The following is a 9,828-nucleotide window of genomic DNA, read 5'->3' as shown; positions in this document are numbered from 1 at the left end:
TTTTTCATCCAATCGTGTCTTGCGAGGCCAGCTTTCACGTAAGATTACGTTTGCCTTTTACGTAGATGTAGCAAAGCCCATGAATATATTATACAAAAGAAACTACAAAAGGGGTTACTTGGTAAAAGATAAATATGACGCGGCAGAACACGGAAGGTGGAAAACGGAAGCAGGAAATGTGGCATCTTTGCTCCACTCTCTCTGGCTTCCGTTGCCATTTTTCCATCGATCGGGCATCAAACCCTGAGATTAACCTGCAATGTCTCGGCCGTGCTGCCATGATCTGATCCTGATCATGGCCACCGTGATCTTCTTTGCGGCACCACCGTTGGCGAGAGCAGCTGCTGCCAAGCTCGCCGACGTCGATGATCATGGCGGGAACCTGCCGGCCAACGCCATCTACCTCGTGCTGCTGCGCGGCGAGCCGCACCTGAAGGCACCGCGACGGCGGCAGCATGACAACGCGACGTGGTACCATGACCTCGAGCTGCGGGCACAGGAGAAGAAGAAGATGATGAGACAGCGGGCGCGTCTCCACGACGGCATCCTCCGCCGCGCCATGGCCGGCGCAGGCGGAAGCAAGTACCGCAAGCTCTACAGCTTCCACCATGGCCACGGCAGGCATGTGTATGTGCGGTGTTGTTCAGCCAGTGTTCACTGTTCAGTTGGGTTGTTTAGCTCTGATTTGAAGGAATGCCCGGCCTAACACGCACGCACTTGTCGCCCTGTTTCTTCTTACTAGCTTTTCTTTATCTTTTGTGAAGTCCCAAAATTCTGTAAATTCAAAATATATGAAAGTTCAAATTCTAAAAGCTATGGCAAGAACTTTCTGAAAGCGGGTACTACATTTTCTGAAAGTGTCAAAATGAAAACTTGACATGATCAGTGCCATGGACAGGGCTATCTCGAGGCGATGTGAAGTAATTTGGCTTCCACTTATGGCATTGTACCGTCGGAAGTGATCGGCGGGCGCCCGCCAGATAGCCCTGCCCACCAGAGTGCATTGCCCATTAACATTAGGTGGGACCTGGCGTTTAGAGTCTTGACTTTTATGGTTGAACTGAATCTTATGTTCGGTCATCCTTATGATAATCGAACCCTGCTAAATGTTGGTGGTATGGAAAGAATGTGTGCAAGAAAAACGACTTCGATGTTGCTTTGATCCTTCATCTTGGTTAAACCTGCATTCATGATTTCTCGAGACCAATACAATGACATAAGTGGTGTGGATTATTATTGTAGCCATGTGGCTTCGATTGCCGTGGGGAACAGGGGAGTGCCCGTGGTTGTCGGTGGCACAATGTATGGCTTCGCCAGCGGAATGGCACCACATGCAAGGTAAGACATGCATATAGGAGTTGAGAACGGCGAAAGAGAGGACGAGCTCGTTTGCTCTCGCTACGTGGACCAATGGAGCAGTTCGGCTGTGGTGGGCCTGTTCGGGCATTAATACACATCTACAGGAACATACGTATATATGGCCTGAGGGAAGTCTACGCAGGGTAACGGCAGGGCAACGAAGTGTACCGTTAGTACATAACGTCAGCGCGCGGTACAAGATGGGCACATGGCACCCGTTCCGTGCAGACAACGGCGTATGCATAAAGGGAAAAGAAAAAAATGACAATGCGCACCCACCACATGTTTCCCCGAGAAGAGTAAAAAAAACTATCAATTGAGTGATTTGCGGTGCGCTCCAGAAAGCCGAGAGGTTATGGCGACCGCGGAGGAGGGCAGCGATGGATTCGAGTTCCTAGCAGATCCGGTGGACAGGTGTGATTCCTAGTGCAGAAGACAAACTAGTGATTCTGACTCTTTTGCGGTAGCCAACTTAGGTATGTCCGAGTGTTCTTGCAGGTTCCCCTTGGCGGATCTTGGTCGCGGCGCCTTCACTCCCGATGGTGAGCTAGAGGCTAATCTGACACAGTCAGCGATCCAGCATGGGAGATGTGGGCGATGTGCCACTAACCCTGCAATTGGCCAGCAACAACGGCTGTGAAGCATTAAGCTTCTCTGCGACGGATTCGCAACAGTCAACTGGAAAGGATGACCCTCAAGCCCCCGGCTGGACTAAAAGGTAAAGAGATTGAATCATGTTGAAACTGAAGTGTTCATCTTGGTCATGCTTAACTAGGTATCTACTGCGCTAAAGGCTTATCTGAACGATTTAGATCTCTGAATTTATGATCAGTCTTTTGTGTTGTTCATTCATCTGCAGTACCTTGTTCTGAAAAAATAAGCATCCCTGTGCAAATTGAGTTAATTCATTCTGAATGCTTAACTATTTCCCTTCGTGCTACTGACCGTAGGTATGTCCTACTGAAACCGTGAAACCATATTTATTTTCCTTTTGCTGCACTAGCCAGTGATGGAACGGTGTAGTAGAACGCTAATGCATCCCTGAGCCCTTCTCCTTCTCTCACTGATCTTGGTTCTTGTTTGAGTTACATTTAAACTTGAGCCACTCCACTTCGTGTCCAAGCTAAGTTTTTCTGAAACCTCTGTTGTTCTTTGGCTGATGATGTCTTACAGGTAAAATATCTCACACACTTGTACTGCATCTTCATTTTGCCGTACAAGTACTGCATCTTCATTTGCTGCTTTGTATGCACGAGCCAACCGTAATCTTTTCATCATGGATTCGCCGGTGAAATGTGAGCTGTACTCACTCTAATGAAGTGACAAGTCGCACACGTTGTGTCTCTGAGACCTTCTGTTTGGATACAACAAACACATGATCTAGTTCAGTTGAGTTTGGTCAGGTCTGTGGCCAAAGCTTCTTATCAGTCCAGTTTCTTTACTCACAATGAACACAACCCGCTGCTTCATTTCTGTTGTGATTTCTTTCTGTTTTGTTACTCGATGATGTGTTTTCAATATTCTTAGCGTACTGGTGATACGATTGCGTATTCTAGTCACTCACAGTATGGGCAGCTTTTATCTTCAGAACACTTGAAAATTGAACTAACGGGCTAATTTCTTGGCCCATTTTCAACATGTAAACTTCAGTTGCACCAAGTGCAACTTGGACAATAGCCTCTTTGCTGGTTAGTTCATCTGTTGTTTGAATGTTGATTAAGATTATTATTTTTTGCTTTGTTTCGGATGACAATAATTTCTTTCTTCTACTGCAATCTATTAGTATTAAATACACACTTGTTTCCCAGGTATTAGATGTGTCTCCTGAACCTGTTCTCGATTTCCATGCTTAGCGTTAGCTGTCAACATCATTTTCAAAACCATACATGGTGATCAGTTATATTTTGTATTGTAGGTTCTTGATTTCTTGGGTATAGAGAAAATACCATCAAAGCACATCCTCTAGAGTTGGACGAAAGATGCAAGAGATATACTCAGTTATATTCTGTATTGCAGGTTCTTGATTTCTTGGGTATAGAGAAAATATCATCAAAGCACATCCTCTAGAGGTGGACGAAAGATGCAAGAGATATACTTCCACAACAGTTGGCAGACGCACAGAAAGACCATATTGCGGTTAACTCCATTACATTCAGACATTCAAATCTGTATACTCATGCTTTGAAGGTTGTAAAACTTAGTGATGCTCACCAGATTGCATATGATTCTGCAATAGAGCTTCTTAGATCAGCAATGTATAAACTGATCCCTTTAGCTTCTGAGCATGATGGTCTGGGTTTAGAACACAGAATTGAGTTCAACAAGCCAAAAGGTACAAAATTGAGTGTGTTCCTTGTTAGAGTTATATATATATAGCCATGTAGCCTTTTGTCTTTACCCCATTGTATAAGGGGTTTTCTGCATATTACCTGCACCTGTACATGTATATATACTGGCCTATGGCCCCATGGGAATACAAGTTGCATATTTCCTAACATGGTATTAGAGCCTTAGGGTTATTTTTTCGCACGCGCAACTCGTGCTTTCCGATCCAATCTCATCTCGCACGCCGCTGCCTTCTCTCACCGGCCGGCTGTCGCTGTCTTCCCCACCCACGTGCCTCTTGCGAAGCTGCTGCTCCTCTTTCCAACCTGCTGGGCTGCTGCATACACCAGGCACGTGGCCTGCTGCTGCTGCTCCACCTCATCTGCCGCCACATATCCCCAGCACGTGGTATTCTGCTGCTCCTCCATAGCTACTGCCAGCCGTCCACGACTGCCTGGTGGTCTGAGTCGGGATTGCCTCGTCCCCTTTGGCCGCTTCTTCTTCTCGTCGCTGCTGCTGCCTATCGGATCCAGCCGCCACTTCCCGCCCGCGTTGGATCCAGTCATCCGCTGCCGACCGCCAGCCCTGCTGGTTGCGTCGATAGCTCGTCCCGAGCCGTGCTGCTCCTGCCAGGAGTTTCCCGTTTCGAGCACTCCCGTCAGCTACCGAATTCCTGCCACCTGATTCGCTCCACGGGCTACATCAGGATTCTTTTCATAGCTGTGGCCTGTTGATCTGTTAAAAAAAAGAAAAAAAAAAGAACATGGTGTCTCCCGCCTGCTCTGAGGTGATTCCTGACGGTGTTTTCAGTGTTTGCTATACTGACCCCGTCTCGCACATGTGTCTTTCCTCGGTGCTTGGTGCTCGTCCGTCTGTGCTATCGTCCCCTGTGGCGACTCTCGCACGTGGTGATTGTCGCTCTACATCGACTCCTTCTGCGACTTTCATCGGTGATTATCGTTCTACACCGGCTCCTCTCGCGGCCCCCATCGGCTGTGTTGATGCATATGACTCTATTGACCCGCGTCTTCCTTTGGCGCTTGGGGCTTGTCTGCATGTGCCCTCGTCTCCTTCACCGGCCTCTACGGACGATGTTGGTTATGCTATGTCGCCTCCTCTGGCGGCTTCCACAGGTGGTGGTGGGCCTGGTGGCCGCTCCTCTCCCAGTGCTACTGTGTCGTCTACTTCAGCTATGTACTTCACCGAGCAGGAGGTTGTGGGACTTCGTGGTCTGCTGACCGCCTCCGGCTCTTCATTGCCGGGTGCATCTACGTCGACCTCTTCAGTTGAGCTCTTGACTGAGCAGGAGATTACGCGCCTTCGGTGCTTGCTCGCTGCATACTCTGGTTCTTCACCGACGGGTTCTGCTGGTTCTGCTACTGACTCCTCTGGCATTGTGAGACCACCTTCAACACAGTCAGGTACATCTCCATGGATTCTTGATACTGGAGCATCTTTTCATATGACTCATGATTCACCCACCTTGTCTTCTATTCGTGCTCTTGATTCTCCTATTCATGTTCTTACTGCTGATGGTACCTCCCTCCCGGTTAATGGTCGAGGCATTCTTAGCACCTCATCTTTTCATGTTCCTGATGTTGCTCATGTTCCTCGACTTACCATGCAACTCCTTTCTGGTGGTCAGATTGTTGACTCCGGTTGTCGGGTGATTCTAGACTTTGACTCTTGTTCTGTTCTGGACCGTCACACGGGTGCTCTCCTTGGTGCTGGCCCCCGACGCCGTGACTCTCAGGGTCTCTGGGAGCTTGACTGGCTTCACCTTCCCTCCGCTGCTACCGCCGCCAGTCTCTCCGCCTCTGTTGCCTTGTCTACCAGCTCTTTTCAGCAGTGGCATTATCGCCTTGGTCATTTGTGTGGCTCTCGTCTCTCCTCTTTAGTTCGACGAGGCCTTCTTGGATCCGTCTCCAGCGGTGTGTCTTTAGACTGTCAGGGTTGCCGGCTTGGTAAACAGATCCAGTTACCTTATCCTCATAGCGAGACCGTGTCTCAGCGTCCTTTTGACCTTGTTCACTCTGATGTTTGGGGTCCAGCTCCCTTTGCCTCGAAGGGAGGTCATCGCTACTATATTATCTTCATAGATGATTTCTCTCGGCACACATGGATATATTTTATGTCTTCTCGTAGTGAGGTCTTATCTATCTATAAGCATTTTGCTGCCATGGTTCACACGCAGTTCTCTACGCCTATTCGTGTGTTCCGTGCTGACTCTGCTGGAGAGTATATTTCCAAGATGTTGCGTGGAGTTCTTGCCGAGCAAGGTACTCTTGCTCAGTTCTCTTGTCCTGGTGCTCATACTCAGAATGGCGTAGCTGAGCGCAAGCATCGTCACCTTCTTGAGACGGCTCGTGCGTTGATGATCGCCGCCTCTCTTCCACCTCACTTTTGGGCTGAGGCTGTTTCCACTTCCACCTATCTCATCAACCTTCAGCCGTCCACTGCTTTGCAGGGTGGCGTTCCTTTCGAGCGTCTCTTTGATCGTTCTCCTGATTACTCGGCGCTTCGTTTGTTTGGTTGTGTTTGCTATGTTCTTCTAGCCCCTCGTGAACGCACCAAACTGTCCGCTCAGTCTGTTGAGTGTGTCTTCTTAGGCTATAGTGATGAGCATAAGGGCTACCGTTGGTGGGATCCTATCGGTCGTCGGATGCGTATTTCTCGGGATGTAACTTTTGATGAGTCTCGTCCTTTCTACCCGCGTCCATCTTCCTCGACCTTTTCAGTGGAGGATATCTCTTTCCTCACTTTTTCTGACACACCTCCCTCTGTGCCCAGTATTCCTATTCCTCGTCCTGCTGTTGCAGATCCGACGCCATCCTCTCCTACAGATTCTTCTCCTCCCTCATCGTATGACTCTTCACCTTCATCACCGACACATTTCCCATCTCCACCTTCATCACCAATACCTTCCCCTTCTCCACCTTCATCATCGCTACATTCCCCGTCTCCACCTCCGGTGATTCCACCTCTTCCCTCCTTTCCTTTTCATTATACTCGTCGTCCACGTGTTCTGGATAAATCCACTGACATGCCGTCTAGTTCTGGTGCGTCGTCCTCCTCATCCCAGTCGACTTATGGTCTTCGGGCTCGGCCTCGCCCTCCCCCCGACCGCTATTCTCCTAGTTGATATGCTCTTTCGGCTGTACTTGAGCCTACGTCTTATCGTGATGCTGTTGTTCATGCTTAATGGCAGTTTGCGATGGCAGAGGAGCTTGCTGCTCTTGAGCGCACCGGCACGTGGGATCTTGTTTCTCTTCCTCCCGGTGTTCGTCCCATCACTTGTAAGTGGATCTACAAGGTTAAGACTCGCTCTGATGGTTCTCTTGAGCGTTACAAAGCTCGTCTCGTGGCTCGTGGTTTTCAGCAGGAGCATGGTCGTGATTACGACGAGACATTTGCTCCTGTGGCCCATATGACCACTATCCGCACACTTCTCGCTATGGCCTCTATTCGCCATTGGTCTGTTTCTCAGCTTGATGTTAAGAATGCCTTTCTTAATGGTGAGCTGCGTGAGGAGGTATACATGCAGCCCCCACCTGGGTATTCTGTTCCTGATGGCATGGTCTGTCGTCTTCGTCGCTCTCTCTATGGCCTTAAGCAAGCCCCTCGCGCCTGGTTTGAGCGTTTTGCCTCTGTGGTGACTGCCGCTGGATTTTCAGCGAGTGATCATGATCCAGCGTTGTTTGTCCACATTTCCGCTCGTGGTCGGACTCTTCTTCTTCTCTATGTTGATGACATGATCATTACTGGCGACGACCCTGAGTATATTGCCTTTGTGAAGGCTCGTCTTAGTGAGCAGTTTCTGATGTCTGATCTTGGCCCTCTGCGCTACTTTCTTGGGATCGAAGTCTCTTCTACCTCTGATGGCTTTTTTATTTCCCAGGAAAAGTATATCCAGGATCTTCTTACTCGTGCTGCTCTCACTGATGAGCGCACTGTTGAGACTCCCATGGAGCTCAATGTTCACCTCCGTGATACTGATGGTGACCCCTTGTCTGATCCGACGCGTTATCGTCATCTTGTTGGGAGTCTTGTCTATCTAGCTGTCACTCGACCGGATATATCTTATCCGGTCCATATTCTGAGTCAGTTTGTCTCTGCTCCCACTTCGGTTCACTACAGTCATCTCCTTCGTGTTCTTCGATATCTTCGAGGCACGATCTCTCACCATCTGTTCTTTCCTCGCTCCGGTTCATTACAGCTTCAGGCCTATTCGGATGCTACGTGGGCTAGTGATCCCTCTGATCGCCGTTCACTTTCTGCTTACTGTGTTTTTCTTGGTGGTTCTCTCATTGCCTGGAAGACGAAGAAACAGACTGCAGTTTCCCGTTCAAGTGCAGAGGCTGAGTTGCGAGCTATGGCTCTTCTAACAGCGGAGGTGACTTGGTTAAGGTGGTTGCTTCAGGATTTTGGTGTTTCTGTCACTACACCTACTCTTCTACTGTCTGACAGTACAGGTGCTATTAGCATTGCGCGCGACCCTGTGAAGCATGAGCTCACCAAGCATATTGGTGTTAATGCTTTTTATGTGCGCGCTGGTGTGCAGGATCGGGTTATTGCTCTTCAGTATGTGCCTTCCGAGTTACAGTTGGCGGATTTCTTTACGAAGGCCCAAACTAAAGCACATCATGGCTTCTATCTCTCCAAACTCAGTGTTGTGTATCCACCATGAGTTTGAGGGGGGGGTGTTAGAGTTATATATATATAGCCATGTAGCCTTTTGTCTTTACCCCATTGTATAAGGGGTTTTCTGCATATTACCTGCACCTGTACATGTATATATACTGGCCTATGGCCCCATGGGAATACAAGTTGCATATTTCCTAACATTCCTGAACAACAAAAGGTATGCGGGAGTGATGCTGGAGGTAGCGCAGTTGGAAATTTCATTGGTTTAGTAGCTCCAGAACGCAAACGGAAGGCCGGTCGACCAACCAGCAGCAGAGACAAGCCTCCATATGGTGATCTCGGTGCAAAGAGCAAAAAAGGTAAGTTTCTGGCACATCTAGATGCTGCTGCAGGATGTGGTACAAGCAAACGAACACGTTTCCGCAGTATATGTCGCGAACCAGGGCACAAGAGCACAACATGTCCACAGAAGGGTGAGCTCCCTCAAAAGAAAAGGAAAAAAAGCCAAATGCTCAAAATGCGGAGTGGGAGGGCTTCACAAGAACACCTGCGACAATCCAAAGATTGTTTACATGTTCCTCAGAAAGCTACACATGAACGACCTGTGGAAATGTGATTAATCTGGTGTATCACTGAACTTCCACTGTTTTTCCCTTGTATGATGATTGCTCACTACCTAGTGGTGTGAAATAAATTATGTATTGTCAGCTTAGAAATTGTGACAATGTTTCCTCTTGTATATGTCTAAAACCTTTGACTTAGATTAATCTGGTGTATCACTGAATTTCCACTGTTTTTCCCTTGTATGATGAGTGCTCAGTACCCAGCTGTGTGAAATAAATTATGGATTGTCAGCTTAGAAATTGTGACAATATTTCCTCTTGTATCTGTCCAAAACCTTTGACTTATGTGGCTATGTGTTGCTTAAAACTAACCTCCGTGCATTACTATTGGTGATCAGATTGATTTTCGACTCTTATTTCTAATTTTTCCTCTTTTTTTATGATATCTTCCGGAATTGGCTATCAAAGTGTTATCTATATGTGCTGCTACTTGCCAACAGACACCACCAAACTGATTGATGCAGGGTCAAGGGCGATGGTTGCCTGATGCTGAGCAACAAGCGTCACTGTTGAGTATATTGTGTACGTGTATATTTGTGTGTAGGGCCCACCTCCTGTTTCCTTTGTATAGTTGAGGTTGTGGCCCACCTCTGTACTTATATATATGTGCCTGGTGCACCGATCAATACATTGAGATTGCACAGCCCATATCTTGTCCTTCTACATGGTATCTATCGCAGCACGATCCTAACCCTAGCCGCCGCCGCCGCCGCCGCTTCTCTCCGCCGCCGTCACCAGCCGCCGCCGCCGCCACCCTCCTTCTGGCCGCCGCCGCCGCTGGTCACCGCCGCCTCTCCCACCACCTCGCTCGCCGCCGCCGCCTCTCCCAGGCCGCCGCCGCCGCGGGTTCTCGCTTCCGCCACTCCTTCCTCCCCTC

At 48.7% G+C, this 9,828-nt stretch overlaps 1 pseudogene; it reads left to right on the top strand.

Moving 5' to 3' along the window:
* LOC123191342 (subtilisin-like protease SBT2.4) overlaps positions 1-9,828 on the top strand; it is an 80,557-nt pseudogene that overhangs the window by 62,286 nt on the left and 8,443 nt on the right.

The sequence above is a fragment of the Triticum aestivum genome, chromosome 2A, assembly GCF_018294505.1.
Source record: "Triticum aestivum cultivar Chinese Spring chromosome 2A, IWGSC CS RefSeq v2.1, whole genome shotgun sequence".
NCBI lineage: Eukaryota > Viridiplantae > Streptophyta > Magnoliopsida > Poales > Poaceae > Triticum > Triticum aestivum.
Note: the sequence above shows the minus strand (reverse complement) of the source record. Positions and strands in the feature narration are given on the sequence as shown.